Here is a 20658-nt window from a genome sequence, read left to right as displayed (position 1 = left end):
TCTGGGGGATATAATTGCCCTACTGGTAATCAGTGCTTGAAATAATAATCTTTTGAAATTAAAAACAAAAACAAACACATACTACTTTTGTATAATCCTGAACATCTTACCAGGTATTTTTTATTATATACACAAGCTATAATAATACAAAGTATTATTTTATACACACACACACACACCTATACACACATACACACACACACTTTATATATATATACACACATATATAATACATGTGTATTTACAGATACATATGTATGTGTATATACACACACACACACACACATACATAGAATTTCATTTATCCTCTTCCACAGAATCATGTATTACTAGGTCTTACCAGATGATAAGACTTAAATTTCAATACACGGCTAACTTAGTGCTCTTGGTTCCATTCAGTGGAATGGTATCTGTATAAATCATTTCTGACTTACACTCTTCTTTGTTGAATATCTTGTTTTGGATTCTGATTTTGTTCTGGGTGCTTACTGTTTCCTTCTTTAAATAGATTGTAAACAATCTGAAGGAACTATTCATTACATAAAAACTATTGGATACCTCAGCAGAAATGTTATCTACCCCACTCACTTAATATTAAAGAAGGAAATGGTTTTCTATCAATACCTAGCACAGTCTTTCACTCATACTAACTGTTCAGGCAACATTTAATGAAATATTTAAGGAGTACTAATGAGCATCCTTAGGCACACATGTGAATTAAACATTTTTCTTTATTGGCAGCTGCTTTTTCAGTTATTTTTTCTTGAGAACATTTTCCTGAGCTTTCTTCTTCTCTGTGCCTTCTTGATCATTCTACAGATTCAAGGATGCATTCAGAATGCTCTATTAAAACTTCCCACCCACCCGTGCCTACCCCGAGTTTTCATGTTTCACAAAATAACTATTTCTATCTAAAATTCATCTACAATTTAATTTCCTTGGACTAGCTAAGCTTAGAAAGTTGTAAGGACAAAATGATCATATACGATGATGAGGTTACTGCTGATTTAATTATTTAATAGCTTCAGAGGCCTTGACAATGTGAAAGAGAACCCATTTTGAGCCAAAGAAATTCTAGTTCCCTAAATTTTTTCAAGGTAGCTTTGGAACAAAAAATAGTTTACATGGAAGAATCAAAATACATAAAAAGGAAAAGGGCACTCAACTGAATGATTTTAAGATAGAATCATTGAAAAAGAGTAGATAAAAAGTATAAGGTATCTGATTTTAAGAGAGAAATAGATTAGTGACAGAGATGATTTTGAATTTTAAGACAGAATGACCATTAAAATGACACTAGAAACAACCGTTTGTAAAAATTAATTTACTTTGAGATGAACACATTCAAATTAATTTTTAAACTGCATGAATATTACTTTATAACTAACAGCTGGATGTGAATGTGTAGCAGAGAGACACTGAGAAGAGAGTCCCCAAACACATAATTCTGTCAAAACCTCTACTATGTGATATAAATATGATAAAATGTATGCACAGGGGGAAATAAAAATGGGAAAAATAATAATTTCCCTTTGCTTAAAGGATTTTACTTCAGCAAGAAAGAATAAAGAATTAAATGAGCTAATTATACTTTATGAGAATTCATTAGGAACAATCGAAAATTAAAAGTTAAAAAGTCTATTTCTATCAAAATTTTTCTGAGTCTATTCAATTTCTGACAGAAGAGGACTTTAATTATTATGTTGTGTCACTCACAGGGATGAGAGTATATTCCAAGATGATTGATTGCAGCTGGATTTGAGAGCAATTCTCATTTTCCCCATTTCAGGCGCTATGCTAAATGTAGGAAGCAGACACAATAGTTTGTAACAGAATATTCATCAACATAGACCGACTTACAGAGTTTGATGAGGGATCAGGGGATTTATTCAACTTCCGTCTTACTGAAGGAAATATTCTTGAATATGTCATTTGTAGAAAATTAACTTATGGTGATTGCTCTGAAATATTCTGAAGATTCTGTGGCCATTTTTTTAGTATCCAAAGATAGAAGTGAAGAATTGTCAGAAAGAATAAGTGCGGTGATGAAGTTGTAAGGATTATGTTAGTTAACTGAGGATGAGGACATAGTCATGGAAAGGTCTCGAGTAGGTCAGACTTTTGAAAAGTCATGACACACCTAAGACAATTCTAGACCCCACACAATAGGTTTCTTGGTATTATACTGTACATCAAAAAAAAAATTGAACCTATTATTTTCCTCCTGGTAAATTAGTACACTTTAAAAATGCATATAAACCTGGTTATTTGGGTAATATTTCTTACTCTGTCAGAAGTATTTACTACTAAATATACTATATAGCATTGTCACGTTCCCTGTGGGAAAATTTAAATATTGGGGAAGACTGACTCATATTTTTGATACCCCAATGGCTAAGATATGGTTGTGTTAGGCAGAAAGACAGAAATGAGCGGGATGGAAAGGAGAAAGGGCCCCCAAAGATGACTGAGGGAGTGAATCAGATAGAGCCAGAGAGCCAGAAATGACTCAGAGAGTTAATCAGATGAGGCCACAGGGTCCAAGAGTGACTCAGGAAATGTCCAGGGTCCCCTCAGATAAGAAACATCAGAAGCACAGGCACAGCACAGCCCCTGTCCCCATTTCACCAATCAGAACAAGCCTAGGGAGCTGACAGCTGTCAATCAAGGACCTCTCTGCCCTGCCAAAACCACATAAAAGAAGCCTCAGAATGAGCATCCACACCTGCCTGTCTCACCTTAGACAGGCCCGCTCTGTTTCTCTGTGCAGAGGGTATTAAAACTTACTTTGCTTTCTTGACTTTGGTCTCTGGTCTCTCTGTATCTGACTTCCCCGGGACACCTAGCTGAGTCCTTTCCTTCTGAACCATTGCACACTCATTTTTTGGTGATGATGATGATGAAAAACATATGTAGCCAACTTTATCATTGAGGTCATTTCCCAAAAGTGCTATGGCTTAACTCATTTACAGTTTGACTAAACACTAAAGAATAAGCTATACCAAACAATCCTTCACTGATGAGTTGAGCCAGATGGGCTGATAGGCCTTTTATGATTCTAATTTCTATAAATCTATGAATTCAATATAGTGCGTCAAAACCCTCAAAGGTAATGCAGTGATGAATCAATACAAATGAACTATAATGAAAATGAAGCATTTCCTTTATCATGTATTTAGGAGAAAGACTTTCTGAGGCGATTGTACTAAGGGTATGTAAGGTTATTTCATGTGGCTAATGCTGCCGTTTCTTAAAGCAAAGGTTTAGCATCAGGACGTCATTTCCCCACCCCAACTGAGGGCATTTTTAATTGGCCTTCCGGACGATGCCCAGAAATTCTGAGCACTTTAAGGTTTTTCAAGAGCACTATAAAGAGGTTATTTCTTTAACTCCTGAAGTTAACGGTCCATAATTTTGAGGTAAAAATTGCATGCATTTTAATGTATGCACTCCTCATTTGTAAAACAGGGCTCATGATGGAAACAGGAAGACAATTCTGTTCTATCAGCATATGTCAAAAAGGAATATTGCCTTGATCGAAATATTTGGAGATTCAAATAGATGACTTTAATTTATAATGCATATCTTGTAAGCCTGCTCTAGTTTGCTTAGATGGTTACTTCTGAATTAAAACAAACAAGAAGGCGCAAAAAATAATCAAATGGCTTAATAGTATGCATAGCAAAACTTTGGTGAATATTTTGCCCCAAAAATGTATGTGCTAAGAGAGCCTTGGAACTACCACCAAAAATAGTTCAGTAATGTTTCAGGGTATTTGCCAAAAGTTGCACAAATGTAGTCCAGTAAATGTTTAAAAAGGTATTTTCTGAGTATATACACATCTTCGTGCTCTTTATACTATGAACCATGAGAGCAAGAAATTGCAGAGGGGCTCAAAATGTGAATATGCTTAATATATATTATGAAATAACTGGAGAAATTACCATAAGAAGGGATAATTATATAAATAAGAGTAAACAATAGAAAGATTTATATCTATCTATACCACAGTGCATTTCTTTGATATAGTGCATCACTATATACATAGGTATTTATTATGCATTGTAACTATAGACAAGAATATATTCTCTAAGAATTCCTCATTGCCATTAACAACTTAATGGTCCCCACATAGTAAGTTTACAGTATAGAAAAGCAAACCGATTTGAAAATAGGCTCTGGGCAAAACGGTGGTTTTCTATTCACCTCAACCATGTACTAGCTGTGGTTCTGTGGTTAGTTATTCAGACTAAGACAGCTTCCTTACTTAGCAAAGAGGAATAATGACGGTTTCTGCCTTCCTCTATTTTTGTGCAGATTCACTCACACGCAGAGTGCACGAAAAAATGTTATGCCCACCAACACGGACGAAGTCCATGCACATTGATACCATGTCATTATTGTTTAATTTACCTCTAAACTTTGTGGGGTTCGTATGAGTATTTAATTTACCTCTAAATGCTGTGGGGCTTGCATTGTGTATTTACCTCTAAACGTTGCGGGCTTTGTGTAAGTATTTAATTTACCTCCGAATTTGTGGGGCGTCCTTGTCCGGCCCACGACAGGAGTGTGAGGAACCGATGACAGGACGCGGGCGCGGCAGCACGACGCCCCGCGGGGCCTGTGCGCGTGCGCAGGAGGCGTCCCCACGCCCGCCCCGCCCGCCCCGCCCGCCCCGCCCGCGGAGGGACGCTGCTGCCGCTCCTCCCACCGCTTCAGAGGCCGGCCCACCAGACGGACGACGCAGCCCGTGGGGAGTGACGCAGCCCGAGGGGAGTGACGCAGCCCAGGTGCCCTGCGGGCTGATGCCCCCCTGAGGGTGAAGGGAGGCGCCGGGTGGGAGAGGGTCTGAGCCAGAGGGAGCAGGGCGGGTGGTTTATCACTGCGTTATTTAATCGACCTCTGAAGTTTGTGTTTTAAGCAACACAGTTCTCTTCCTTCCTTATTTATGGGATATTAGAAATTTTAAATTTAGAAAATTTAATTTTTCTTCTAATTTGGCAAACGATAAAGTTATATCAGCCTAATTTCTCAGTCTTGCATTAACTACAGTTTTAAACCCAGCAGTATTTAATTAAAATTAGTGGCATCAATCTTAGGTAAATGCTTAAAATACTTTGGAAAACAGTTTCTTTGTATATAGTGGGTTTTATTTGTTTGTTTGTTTTTGATAAGACACTATATCCTGTAATCATTTTGAAGGACTATTCCATGGAAAAAAGACCTTTAAGACTTACTTATAGGGATACATATTGGCAAATTATTTTAGGATAAGAGAGTTATATATTTTTTCCCCAAAATCATAAATCTGTGTTCTTAATATATGTTCCTTCTAAAGTTACAGATACTCTTTTTGCTGCATTGCTAAGCAGAGATTTGCAGGCCAATATCTTGCCTCAAGAGCATGTAAGCCTCTACTCTGATAACTGTTTAATTTTTCAAACCTAGGTGGAAAATATTAAAATGTGAGGGTTTTTCTGATTTCTGTTGCATTCCTCAACAAATAGGAAGCTGTTGCTAGCTACGCTGAATGAACTCAATTCCAAACCCACTATTGGTGTTTATGAATGCTCTGCATTTTATTTTTACTCTAAAACTCAGGGTTTGCATAAATGGCTTTGAAAAATTCTCTGTTAATTTTTAGTTGGCAAAAAATGATATAATCAATTCCCTTGTTAAACATTATTATTTATATATTTATTCAACATTTACTTGGAAGTGACCAAACAATGCAGAAAGGAAGGACAGAGTAGGACAACTGGGGTCAGTATTCTCTTAATATGATGTCCCTAGAAATTTGCCCTTTGCCCTAAACTTGCATATCCCATTTCAACCACAATACAACTTTGCACTTTGCTGGATACATGATTTAGAAGGCTCTTCAGCATGCCTTGGATGGCTAAGCAAAACATTTGTCCCATTTGTATTCACTGCGCAGAATTTAAGCAATAGAGTCTATGAAAAAAACTTATAACATTGCATAGCACAAAGGCAGTAGACCACAGATATGTTCTGATAAATTCATGTTTCTATGTTTTCTTTAAGATTTATAATCCCAGAGACACAATGCCATGTAAATGGGCATTTCCATGAACCCGCCCAGCTGACCACTGTCCATTTCTTCTCTGTCTGGGTCTTATAAAGAAGCAAAAGATGTGTTCCAAATGCAGGTGACACTAGTTTATGGTTATAAATTGGAAATAATGATGAAAATCTTATAATGTTACCCAATTTTATGGAAAGAGTAAGTATTTAATTTCTTAATTTTAAACTGACAATGTTAAACCAATTGTCCAAATTTACATAGCTGTTTATTAGTATAGAAATAGGATTAGAACCCAAGTGTGTCTGAATCCACAGACCAGGATCTTACAAAGATATTTTACTAATTCCAAATTGCTCTAAGAAATAGCAGATATTGTTATTTAAATCTTGCCAGAAAGGCCTCAGATAAATTATTCTGAACAAATGCCACATTTCAAAACATAGAAATGGTTTATAACTAAAAACCCTAAGCAACCGCCTATCCTATTCAGTTAAATGTGCACTTTTTTGCCCATTCAACTTATACTGAAATGTTCATTAGAAATTTTCTTGCTTAATGCTGGATGTTCTATGGGTATGCTCTTTTTTATATGACTGACATGTGCTGAAACCTATTTTAAAACTATTTAGACTCAAAATATCCCAACTGTAATCTATTGCCTAGACTTTACCATTCAAACATGAGATAATGTAGTGCCTAACTTACAGAGAAAAGTCTCAAACATGACTACAGGTATCCTCATCTGATTATGATTTGTTAGTTACTGGAATATTTATTATGTTCTTAGATGCTGTGTTAGGTTTTAAGGAGAGAGAAGGCAGTGATAGAAGGGTATAATTGTTATAAAAACATGAAGAAAATAAAAATAGGTCAAAACTTTAAATAACAAAAAACTAGAACCGATTCATAAAGGACATCAGGTGATAGAGACCTCAGAAAGTTACATTCACGCCACCACTAAAAGATGAGAAGTCACCTTTATCAAGAAATATAGGAAGAACATTCCAGATAGAAGTAGCAGAGTTTGGAATACTCGGGAATAGAAAAACCCTTTTGGCAAATGAAAGCAGCTCAGGGTGACTAGCAGAAGTGGACAAGGGAAAAAAAGACATATGACAAGGTTGGATAGTGTCCAGATTTGTGAGGCCTTCTATCAGGGATATACTTATTCATTTAACAAGTTTTTTGAACATCCATTGAAATCCAGAAGTTCTTAGAACTGTGGTAAAATATGTAAAATTGACACGGCCATGCTCTTGTGAGCTTGATCTAGTGGGAAAGATAAATATCACTTAAGTAATCATATGGTCAAAATGAAAAGGCAGTGTTAGAATTCCTTGGAAAGATGGATGGCTATTGCTGTGAGAGCTAATGAAAGGATCTGACTGAGAAAGAGAGACCAAGAAGGCTGCTCAGAAGAGGGGAAGGTTGAGTTGAGAGCTAATGATAAGCAGCCAACAGAAAAGGGCAATGATATGAATCATAAGCATTCATACACATGGCATGCTGAATAATCCCATGAGTGGGAAAACTACTCTGCTTGGTGTCTGTGGAGAATAATCAGAGCAGGGTCCAGAGCAGATGTGGGTGATAAATTATGAAATGACTACCACAGTCCAGGAGAAAAATAACAATGACTATAAGCAGGATCCTGGCCATGAAGTACAGAGAACTAGATCATTTTGAGATATATTGAGGATGTACCAATGTCTGACTTACTGATTCATGTGGAATATAAACCAGAAAGGAAATGCAAGAAGACTCTTTGTTTTGGTTCCTGATTAAGCAACAGACTGACTAGTGCCACTGTTTGCTGGAATGGAGAGTTAAGTTGTGGAAATGTTGAGTTTGATATCAATGTTTCAATGTGAGGCCACAAAGAAATGCCAGCTAGATTGCTGGATGTCCAAATGAAGGGGGCACCAGTGTGCCCTGTATGGGTATTGCTAGTGCTAAATGGAGATTGCGCGGTCTTCCATTTAGGCAAACATGTTCACTGGGCTCTGAAACCTTCATAGAACACTGCCATCCAAATTATCCACTCATTATCGTAGGCTTCACTGGCAAAAGGGTATGTTCATATTACTAATATTTAAGGTATACAATCCTGAACATAATGCCATTCAACAATTTCTAAAATACGTTTGCAAAAACTGTTTGTGAAAATAACATAGGAAAGGTGAAAAATCATCCAATGCTTAAAAACCTATGCAACAATCTAAAGCTGTCTCCTGCATGTGACCAAGATTTTATAGCTGCCAGGGGATCTTACATCTGTTTCATGGTAGTAGAAAACCTTTATTCTGGTTGGATGTATTTCTGTTACAAGAGGCACTTCCTATTTTATTAGAGGCATATGTTAAGTATGTGAAATAATAGGAATCACAAATGAATTTATCTTACTTGTGTTTTACAGCACTGACCAACATGATAAGTGGTGTTGAAATAAATATCGAGGCCCCAGATGGAGTTGCTCCTGGGGTGCCATGTCAGCAGACTGGAATTTAGATGAATTCTGTGGGCTTTCTCACCCCAAACCAGGTTGACTGTGTGGCCCCAGCCAATCATATTTTCTATTTATCTGTTCCTTGTTCTTTATTCTTTGTCGTGTAAAAGCTTTTTGCCTTCTGCCCCATTTTGCAATTCTCTGAAAAGAGACTGCTTCATAAAGTGTTTAAAAAATTCAATCGTATCACCTAAACTGCCTTTTAAAATCATTTTTTACAGTTTTTGGCAGTGAGGAATGGAATTTGAAGCCAATGGCTAGTGGCTTATAGGACAACAAGATGCACGAGGGAGGTGCCCACTGAGCCCCTGTAGGTCACTGTTCCTTTCCCTGTGGGTGAGTCACTCTCAGATTTGAGCTTCTCTACCTCATGTACAGCTCTCTGATTCAAACCAACTTTATTTTATTAAATATATATATATAATAGTTCTTAGAAATGTCTGGGACTCCACAAATGTTCCGGGTGTGTTCCAGTTCCCAGAAAGCTCCCAGGATAGTAACACTGGGATCAGCTATGGCTGACAGTGTGGGGAACTCAAATGGAAGGACTTCCAACATCCACAACCAGTGGTACCTAAGAGGTGCCTCACAAAGCCTGGAGCTAAGTCCACAGCATAAATCCCTGGGGAACTTGGGGAAATAAATTAAGAAACTTGGACTGTTTTGAACATCAAAATCAAAGTCTAAGTAGACACATGTCAGACTATTAAAAAGCCATCAGGGTGTCCAGCTCTTTAAATAAATCTTTTTGTGAAAGGAATACAAAATCTTTAGTTAATGGAGGTCTCTGAGCCAAAGCTACAGATTAGTGGGATGGGTGCAGTACTCCAAAGCATGAGAGTCCCTACTGCTGAACTGTGGGCCTCCTGGGCTGGATAAGATGGCCATGGAATGGGTTACGTGGACAGTAGTAGGTCACCAGCCAACCTCAAGAAAATGTCATGCAATGAGATACATTGTAAAAACCCACAAAATGTCCAATCCACCAACACATCCCTTTCAGTAATAATGTGGTTCCAGGAAACCCAAGGCTTAGCTTAAGAAATGGGATCCTCAACTTTCAAAGAATTGAGCATGCCGCCTTCCAACACAACTGCTTATTTTTTATTTAAGGACTGTGGTTCTGGAAGCTGTAGATACCTACAAAAACAGCAAAATCCCACTCAAACAACCTAGAACTACAATGACCATTACGGGGAATGTTCCAATGAGACAAGGTTCTTCATTTAAGAAATGCCTTTGACATCAAGGACTTCCAAATCAACGGACAGGATGGGATAACTATTTTGACTGGTATGCAGAAGCCTCCAAAAGCTTTCAAAATTCCAAAGTAGCTTCATTGAAAGATTAACTGCAAAAGGCTAATGAAAAATTAAAGACACAAAAGGCCCCTAGAACAAAAGAGTGTAAACTGATGTGACTTCTGCTCCCCTCTATCCTCCTTTACCCAATTACTGAGCATCTACTAACCCTGCGTCTGCATTGTTTTTCTACTCTAAACAGACTGTAAGACCATAGACCAAAGTCTGCCAAGTTAGTGGCCTTACAGATACCCCCATCTACCTCAAAGGAAGACCCCTGTATGGGCTCTCCCAGGGTTGGTAGAACCAGAGCTACCCTCTCTAAACCCCACTCCTTCTGGACCCTGCATGGGGGAAAACTGGCAGAATCTGGTAAAGGGCGAGAATTCCTAAGGGGGCGGGCTCTCCTGGAGCTGTCTGTAGTGTCTGGTCGACTGAGGAAATTAAACATTCACATTGCCGCTTCCTTTTCAGGTCCAGAGCCATGAGTTATTGACCCTCTCCCTCCAGGGATACAGGGATAACTACTGCCTTCTTGTTTGTCTTGTTTTGTGTCCTGAGAACTTAGTTTGGCAACCGTTAGGTTGGGGGCCTCAAATATGGCCAGACAGAAATGTGGGTTGCACCCCGTTTGCATGTGCTCAGGTCCTACCAACTGTTGCCAGATTTCAGAGAAATTGTTTTTCTTTCTTTTGTCTTTCTTTGGAGTAGCTCTGGATCTTGGGAGGGTGCTGTGTTTTGTACCTTTTTAGGGGATACCTGTGTGACCAAGGGGTTGTTCATACTGCCAGGAATATTTACTGTTTGTCTCAGCTGAAACCTGACAAGATATTTAAAAAGATTTTTTTTTTTAAAGTAGCAGTATGGCTAAAAGGTGGCCAAATAGTAAGCTGATATCAAGTGCCTGTTAGGAATTATTCTTTTAAAGGCCTTCTCCCCTAAACTATATGAAACTGTGCACCCAGAGGGAAAGAAAAACATTCCAAAGGCAAACAGTTCTAAATCTAGAATATAGGGCTCTTAGATTTCCATCTTAGTTGAAGATATTGATATCTGATCCTGATTTAAAGAAGGAAACTGCGGATAAGATAGTTGGATGGGTGGGTCAGTACCTTGATATCATTCAGGTTGCAGCCCAGTTCTCTGAGGAATCATCAAAAACTGTCTTATAAATTGAGAAAAGCTCTCAGAAAGGTGAAAAAAAAAAAAAAAGGTGAGGGAAAGGCAATTTGGAAACTAGGCAAAATAAAGTTTTGTTTGCATTGCCTAAATTGTCTTCTTTAATCACTTTTTAAATAGTGGTGAGGATAAATATTTGAAGAAAGTAGTCAATAGGTATCTCAAATAACAAAATTGAGGGTGAGGGGAATGAAATATGCATTTTAATAAACAACTACGGGCAGAAATCTAGCTAGGTATGCTAATTTGGCGAGTAGGCGTTACACAATCTGATTAAGTTCCATCACCCACCCTCCATTCCTCTTCCAGGTGGAACCATTTTCCAGACAAGTCTCTGTCCCCACAGCCCCCTCTGTAATCGCGGGGGGCTCCGACTTGCACTCTCAAGGGACTGTGGACTTGATCCTTCTCCCTCCCTTTTCGGTCCATTACCTGACCAGCCCCCTAGGTGGCAGCAATAAGCAGTTGCATAATTAGACCTTGGAGTTGGCCTCGCTTTTTTCTGTTGTCTCACAATAATTTCTAAATTTGCATTTTAATAGTATGGCACCATTAGCACAGGTATTTAAAATAACTCACAAGTAAAAGTAGCACTTTTTTTTTGTTCTTGGAGAGTTCTAGGGGCAGATATATGGTCTGGATGTATTAATTCCTGATGCATCGATTCCTCAAGCTATCCGAAGGGTCGTGCTTGAGCTAAGCTGCTTCACCTTCTGGGGCAAGAGCTCCTCGGTGGTGAAGCCGCCTCCTCCCCCAGCCCCAGACAGCTGCGCTCTGCTGTGATGCGCCATCTGCAGAGACCCTGACAGGAGCTGTGAAACGTCTCACTCCAAAATGCCTTTTGTTCACAGTAGAGAGTGAGAGTTTTATTGCTATCTAGTTCCACTCAAGTACAAATCTTGGAGGTTTCCTCCCTTTCTTATCACGACTGACCTCCAGGTGCCAACAAGCAAAAAACAAAACAAAAAAGCACCCAAACAATAACAACGAAAAAACACAGTCTATTTTCCCAGGCCAACCCTCTCCCTCCTCCAGCCCCGGAATCTGCTCTCAGAGAACATCACAAGTGAGCTGTGAGGACTGTCGTGCAGCCTGCGGGGGGTGTTAACACGAGGTAAACCACCCACAGTAACAAGCAGTGACACAGCTCCTTTGCACAGTGAAGTCCATCTGAGGGGGATGCGTTCCTAGTCCCCAGCGGATGCCTGAACCGATATGTAGTGAACTCCACCTACTCGGTTTTTTCCTATACATTCACACCTGTGATAAGGCTTATGAATTAGGCACAGTAAGAGATTAACAATTAATGATAACAGAGCAATTATAACAATAGACTATAAGAAAAGTCATGTGAATGTGGTCTTTCTCTCTTGCTCTCAAAATAACTTGCTATAGAGTACTCACATTACATCACCGTGTGGTGCTGTGCGACGATGAAATGCCCACATGAGCAGAGGGGTGCGCTGTGCTGCCGGTGACAACAGGCTTCTACTGACGGTCTAAGGCTCCGTCAGATGAAGGGCCACCCGCCTCCAGCCACGGTGGACCACGGGTAACAGAGCGCGGAGAAGGAGGGTGACGCTCCTTTCAAGCAGCAACCTTGTGCTGGCCCCACGTGGTGCTTGGCGGTCTGCACGCTTCATTTGGCTGCGTCAGAGGTTCCACCGGGGCTTCTTTTACCCCACGCCCCACTTCTCCTGCCCTTGGAATTCCTGCAAGCCCACCTATTATCTACACCCTGCTCCCCTCTCCCCAGTCTGGACTCAGTGACTATGGCACTGTAGAGAAAATGAAAGTTCTGTGGCCAGGATTCTCACCAGACCCTGGCCGGCTGGCTCCCTGCACACGTGTGGGCAATGCATTATAACTGATTTTATGAAGAGCTCCGCCCGGGGCCCGGGGCCACACAGCTGCAGGAGAGCAGAGGCTGGAGTGGCAGCAGCGCTGGGGATGGAGACTGAGAAGGCTACGCGGGCACAGACCGGCCTGTCGAAGGCAGGCTTGCTCTGAGGCGGGCAGGATTGCAGCATTGACCTGCCACCATGGACATAAACTTGGGTATACACCCTTTCACCCCAGGAACGTTCCACTGTCATTTTTGAGTCTCCATGAATCAAGAGTGAACTTGCCTGGTTCTGAAACCCAATGGCAAGATAAACACAAAGGTTCGTTTGCCCTCCTGTATTCCTATAATCATGCAATATGTTATCATAATCCACTATTTATGGCTTCCTTTTTGACTTAACAAATTTAATTTGAAAGGTATATTAAAAAGGCCATCTTTTTTTCTATGCTTCCTCCAAAACAAACTTAGTTCTCCTCGCTGCAGTGAGATGTCTCAAGTGGTCTAGGAAAAAGCCAAGTTCTGGTAAGAGCAGTAGAGATGGTCACATAAATATTGCCACTTAGTGTTTATATTGCTACATAAAATATTATTCACTATTCATCAACCACATCAGCTTTCATTATGACGATGCATGAGACAAGTAATTCTTGGATCTAAGATCCAGTGTTAGAAACTTAATGCTACTTTTGAGTTTTTAGTCCACTGAACCAACACCATTTGGCTGCCAGAAACATCGGGGCAAATACATGGCTTCGCTGTAGCAACAGAAAGGCAGAAATGATGTTCAAAAGTGGAATGTTTAATATGAGCTATAAAATGGGAATCTGGGAGGGGGTGTCTGGCTCTAATGATCAGAGGCTCACTTCAGAATGTGCATTAAATAAAAGTTAACTTTTTATTTATTTGTTTTGGCCCTTGGTGTCCTTATCCAGAAGAAGTAAAAAAATCCCACTAAATCAAATATAATGTCTTTATTATATTAGTGACTGTCCCATGATTCATTCTGCAAACATAGAAAGAATTAACAACCCATTTTATGCTTTTGCACTTTCAGCCTTTTTACAGTATTCTGTTCTGTCCTATGTATGTGACCCTTCCCTTAATAAATTCCTTGCTCAAAGTTTATTAATGATTTGTAGATTTTGAAACACATTGTTAAAATAATTTCCAAAATGGTTCATGTCCATTTGTGGATCTACTAAGTTTACTTGTTTTGCTATGACTCTTGCTAGACTATTCAAGTCTATTAATTATGTTTAATTCTTTCTTCTTTGGTAGATGTAAAAGGTATGTGGTTTTTAAAGGACTGGGTTGCATTTTATTTTTAATTAGCCAAGCTTAAACTTTCCCCCTATTTAATCACATCCTACATGTATCCTTTAAAAAAAAGAAAAAAAGACCAAATGTAAAATATAAACTTTTGAATCCTCTACATAGGTTTGGCTTCAGACAAAGGCAAAACAGTTTTTTTACATCTCTAAGTTTAGGTATTGACATAACATCTTTGTATTTTATCTCTTCCCCTAATATTAAAAGCAACTAAGCATATTACCGTAAGCTATTCATGTAAAATGTTTTTAAAGAATCTTAAACTTCTTAGGGTATTTTCTGTTTCTTATAATGTATCAGTTGGGTTTAGCATGAATTAAGAATTTCTCAGTGTTTTAAAGAGGATTGGTCCTCTTAGATTTAGATCTGTTGAAAATATTTAAAATGGCCACTGATTTGGCTGAATGAAAGTCAGGGACAATGATCAGCAGGCAACTAGAAGAACATTTAGTGAGCAGATCCCCCTATTTCAATAGGCTTTCATTAGAAAAGGTAAGACAGGGCAGCCCCTTCGAAAACAGACAAGTATGCTTTCGAAGAACATGGGAATCTGTTATTGAGAATAGAGCCAGGCGCAGTGATGATGCCATGAGACAGAGACTTCCTGTCTATCTTTGGTGAGGGCATTAACCATACTGAATGCCTGGTCTGTCATTCTGTGGCCTCAGTCACTGTTCAGAATGGCCCCTGAGCATCGTGCTGAAGTGCTTGTCCAGTGTCGATTTGCCTTATGAAAATATGTGTTGTCACAAAAGCTTTGTTCAGGCAAGAGTTATAGTGATCTTGGCCATGAATTTAATGTTAATGAATCAACAATAATATTGTGTCTTTAAGCAGAATCATACACAAAGCAGTGTTATATATTCATTAGTTGATGAAAATGTAGTGACCAGAGGCTTGAAGGAAACTAGCCCTGTGATTCCTGTAAGACCATCGGCTCAGTATTCACGAACTCAGTGTTTGCAGCAACTTGATAGAGCATCATTTGTGTGAATAACAAGAATCAGCTGTACACAGCTTATTAATTTGCTGAGGCTGCCATAACAAAATGCTACGGAATGGGTGCCTTAAACAACAGAAATTTATTTTCTCACAGTGCAGTATCCTTGATATCTCTTTGCGGGACCAAATTTCCTCATCTTATAAGGTCATCAGACTAAAATAGGGCCTACTCTCATGGTCTCATTTTAACCTCATCTCTTTTTTTAAGGTCTGATTTCCAAGTACAGTTATATTCTAAGGACCAGAGGTCAGGGTTTCACATATGAATACTGGACACCATTCACCCATAACAGTGGATATCCAGCAGCAGATAATCATATATAATTCCCCCCATTTTTTTTTCTATTTGAGAAAGTTCTGGTGATATTTACAAATATATCATAATTTCAAAGAAAACATTGTATTAGAAACTCAGTTCTTGACATCTCTACAAGTGCCTTTAAAGTACCACATCCTGACAACAGAACTCAATGCATAATTCCTGTATTTATTTATGTTTTTGTGGATAAATGTGAAACTAGAGTATTTAAACTATCATTTTGTTTCTAGCTAAGTATTTTGCATAATTTGTTGACAACTTTTTTATATTGAAGACCTGGGATTGGGCAATAAAGACAATGTTCAAAAAAATACCACTTCTTTCTGATCCTAGACTTCTTCCATCAGAAGTATAGGCTCTCAGTACACACAACTCCTTTTCAATAAAATCTCTCACAGGTATTAGCTTAGCTCATATGTTCTGTTGCAGGTGCTTTGGTTCTCCATGTATATTACGAGTCCCTGTGCAACCTCCTGAGCTTTTACTTCAGCTCAAGGTGATACTCTTGAGTTGCTGAATTTGACATCATTTCCTTCTAACTTTTGTGGCCAACTCCTATTACAGCTTTTAAATTAGTGGTTGATATCTTAACAGACTGGACTGTCTTTTATTTTATTCCAACTACACCTAGGGTTGCAATTATATTGGACTTGTACTTTTAAGTGTTTTATAGTGTTCTATCTCAAGAAAATCAAGTTCATAGTTCTCAAATTTTTAGAAGTGCACAAGTTAAATCATAGAACTTTGAGTCCTCGACTTTCTTTCTTTACTAAACTTATTCCCTGGATGATGTTCAAACCCTTTTTTCTCTTTCTTATTAAGAACCAAGTTTGTGTTCCCTGGGGTATGCCAAGTGGATTTGCTGGTTTAATCTTTGCATCAAATCAATCTATGTCAACTCGATTCTGTAATTTTATCTCTTGGGAAAATTATTGGAATTTAACATACAAAAGGATGAGCAAGTATTATGTGCTGGGTATTCTTCCCAAGGAGCCCGTGGTCTACTCTGACATGAACATGCTGGCTGTCCTAATGTGGGAGCACTAAAAGCCCCCACCAGGACATTAGTGGGATTTGTTTTCACTGGGAAAAGAAACTATACCATTTATTGTTTGTCTCTTGTAAAAAAAAAAATCATTGTCTTTGGATGGTTGATAACAATCTAAACATTCTCTGGTAAATATTTAATGTTTTAAAATTAATGTTTTTTTTGTTGTATTTTTAAATGAATACTTTCCATATCATCTTATAGTGACAGTTTTTTATTGCATTTCTTTCTTAATGTAAAATAATTCACTTATTCTGTTTACTTTGGTTAAGTTAGGTGTTATCTAATTTTCTGTTATTTTAAGTTTCTAATCGAGGAAATAAACCATGAATGTAATATAAAATACTTTGGTTTGGAAATATGAAATGATCCCCAATGCACTTCAGAACCTTTTAAAAACATATTAGTCAGTGAGTCAAAAACACACAGCTCTGTAAATTTTAAATTACAAATATTAGTCTTTATGATATTGTGTCACACTCACAATTTACTTATACAAGGGACAGTAATAAAAGTATAGTCAGTAACATGAATATTAAATGATATTTGGAAAAACTTTTGTTGTAGTTTTTCTGCTTTTCATTTGGAGTCCTCAATCTTCTCTATGTTAACATTTATAGCAAGTATTTTTAAGGTGTTTGAGGGTTTAAAAAATTTCTAATTTTTAAATCCAATTAATAATACTGTTATCATTACATGCATTGATGTATAATATGCAAAGAGATTTTCATATACTTTATCAGTGAACCCTCCAAATTTAGTGAAATCAAATAAATCATAAAGTATCTGAGAAAAGTTCATCTTTACTCCATGTCACATAGTTGGTTGCACGGCTTAGGGGATTTTGGTGAGGTTCAGGCCTGAAGGAAGTGCCTCTGTGGGTGATCGTGACCGCTCTGGAGTGTTCAGAGAAACCAGGAAACAGAGCCACTTCACCAGTCTATTATTAGGATTTTATTCTCCATTTGGCCCAGTATGACCAGTGCACTCCTTTCTGATTCATCTCCTAACAAGCAGCAAGTAAGTGCGTTGCACAGCCAACATTCCCTCAGTAATGTGACCAATTATTTCCAGACCCACCCCTGTTATCAAATTACAAACTAGATAATACACTGTTATCAAATTTAAATTCTGGGAGCCCCAAATGTTCTAACAGTGGTTAGGATGGTGGTCCTTTCAGGGATCTGGGTATATGCATCCATGTTGCCTCTTCATAAGACCCTAGCAAACATCTTGATTTTTACTGTCTAAAAATAGGCAGTATGGCAGTCGTTTAAGATTTTTTTCTTTGGCTTTTAAAAATTACTCCAGTTATGTCCTTTTTAAAGCTTTTTATCAATTTAACATATCTTTCTCCATTTAAAAAATAGTGCTATTATTTTGCTAAATGTATCAATGACAGTTTCTTTCCACTGAGATAAACTACCTCTTTACCCTAGATTATATCCTTGATGTAGGCCAATATTTCCTTTTAAGGTCATCAACAATCCTTAACATATTACCCTAACTTTGAATCTGATACAAAAAAAAAATTATTACATGAATTAACTAAGAAATCTGTATATATCACCCTGTTATTCTGACATTGGTATATATAAAAACACTGACCATCAAAGCTGATTATATAAATTCTCCACCTTAATCTCATAATTGTTTATCCAGTCTTAATGTATCTCATGATAACTAGAATGTTGTTCACTAGTTAGCAGGTAATGCTGGGAAAAAATATACATCAAAATGAAGAATTCAGAATTTTATTAGGTATGGTATTTGTTTTGAAATACCACAAATATTTTAAAGGCATGAGTTAAATGTATAGATAATTATATATAAACTCATAAATAATTAATGGTTAGTGATAATCTGGCTTAAATTTATACAGTCCCTAGGAAGTTCATGTAGTTTTCTTCACATTATTGTAAAATTAATTTGTCTGATTAAATATTTAGTATTTGATTCTGTCAAGGAATTTGTTTTTAAGTGACATAATAAAATGGATCAAATATTTTAGGATGAATACAAAAAGTGACAGTGGTTCCTATCTACCCCCTGCCAATGACTCAGATGTACATGAATCCAAAAGGAAGCCTTTGAATAACTTAGAGTGATTTCTTTGCTTCAGAAAACACTCCTTCACTCGTCTAAATACTTAAATCATTCTTTGCCTTTAACTTTTAAAACCTTTCACAGCTGAATTATCTCAAGTTCTAAGATGCTCTGATTTCATCAATTCACGGGAAATATGTGTCACTGCCCTGGACTTCTGAAATTCTTGGCATTGATTCAGAAGGTTAAATAACTTTCTCCCTGAGCGCTTAGTAGTACAGTGTTTTAACACTTACAGTCTTTACAAAATAAGGTACTCAAGTGACTTAATGATGTCATGACATTCTGTGTAAAGGGAATCAGAGCACACTTTGCAATCTACTTATATTTGACTCATTTTTATTTAAAATGCAGTATTATTTTTGCCCTTTAAAATAAGTGTTTGCTCAGGATCCAAAGACTGCCTTTGTCAAAATTTTATTTCTTGTAGGTAAAATAATTCTAATGTTTATATAGAAATAGTAATCCAGTTTCCTGCATGTCAAATGAGGATAATAATAGTTCTTAATTCATTGCATTGTGAAACTTAACTGGATTACTAAAATTGAAAGCATTAGAACAGTGCTAGCATACACAATAAGTCTTATATAGGGTTAACTTGTATCATCATCATTGCCATTTCCATTAATATTGTCATGCTGTTCTTACATTTATGAAAACAGTCACACAAAATGAGAATGGCGTATAGAAATCTCATCTAATTGCATAGTTATGGTGTCCAAATCGTGTCTGCCTCTTCTTCCGCCCCAATACTTCCTCCCTTTCATGCATCTCTGCCCTATTTGTCATTGCCTAATGGAGCTTAAAAAGCAGGAAAAATATTTGAGATAAATTATGAGATTCCTGTTTATAAGTGTTTATTCTGTTTATTTTCCCTCTGAATTCCACTTGCTTTTTAGTTACGTCTGGAAGGCATCTAACATGTCTGGATTTTAAGAGAACCCAGTCCATCACAGTCCTGAGATGGACTCTCTCAAGTCTATCCTTCATAGATATATTTGGAGGCTGGCTTTGATGAGATCGATACCTCCTCCCTTTTGACAATCACAAATTCCAGAGAAGTCTGGAGATGCACAGGAATAAGTATATAGCAAACTGTCAAGCATACCAACATGTCAATCAAATTTATAGTGGCATTTCTTTGTAAGAGTTACCAGTAAGATTTTTTTTCTCGCTCTTCTTTCCTCTTTTAATATCCTCAGTTAATGTTCTAAATCATGCTGTATAGTCTTCATCATTCATTTGGTCATTTCCTCACTCATTTATTAGCTTACTCATTCATTAAATGCTGGTTGAGTCCAGACACTGAGAAGAGAGTGATATGCAAGATAACACACAGTGCTTGGTCTCATAGTTTACCTTATGTGGAAAAAAAATTTAAAAAACAAGGGCAGAAATGAACATAAAATTAGTAAGTATTATAACATCTTACAAGATAATATAATGGAGAAATCTAATTTGGAAGGGAAGCCAGAGAATGCTTCTCTGAAGAGATGATATTTAAGCTGGAACCACTATATTGAGTGCAAGTTAGTCCAACAGAGATAGATGGGGCAGTGATTCTTAAATAAGGAATCAGATATGTGAGGATTTCCAAGTAAAGAGGTTCTACTTGCTTTTAGTATATAGATAGGAAGTTATATGGTGTGCTGAAAAAGAACACAAGGGGAAATGTTGGCTGCAAGAATTGGAGAAATAAACTTTGTCAACTCCAAACCTGATAGCATATAACCTTGATTTTTCTTTCCTGGATATAAAAGGTTGTCAGGCATGGAAACTTTCAACTTCCTATTACACGTATAAATTCATATCCATCATTATTTTACATCTGATCTCAAAGGACAAAGCACCTCCCTCTCTGTTCAAGGATAAGACATTCTCTGTCTGTATTTCTTTTCTTTCTGTGGGATTGGCTTTAATCATTGCCCTTAACTTGTTCTTATTTCCTCAAGGTTTCCTGTTTAACATGCTTGTTA

The 20658-nt window shown here is 37.6% G+C and overlaps 1 long non-coding RNA gene across 1 annotated transcript in view; it reads right to left on the bottom strand.

Annotated features, from left to right (window-relative positions):
- LOC130684411 (uncharacterized) overlaps window positions 1-4594 on the bottom strand; it is a 206912-nt gene extending 202318 nt beyond the window's left edge. Inside the window, exon 1 of the long non-coding RNA XR_008998676.1 lies at window positions 4527-4594. This is a non-coding gene — a long non-coding RNA (uncharacterized LOC130684411). The remainder of the gene's footprint in view (window positions 1-4526) is intronic.
- Between the last annotated feature and the right edge of the window lie 16064 nt (window positions 4595-20658).

This window comes from Manis pentadactyla, chromosome 7 (assembly GCF_030020395.1).
Source record: "Manis pentadactyla isolate mManPen7 chromosome 7, mManPen7.hap1, whole genome shotgun sequence".
NCBI lineage: Eukaryota > Metazoa > Chordata > Mammalia > Pholidota > Manidae > Manis > Manis pentadactyla.
This window is presented reverse-complemented; position numbering and strand designations above follow the sequence as displayed.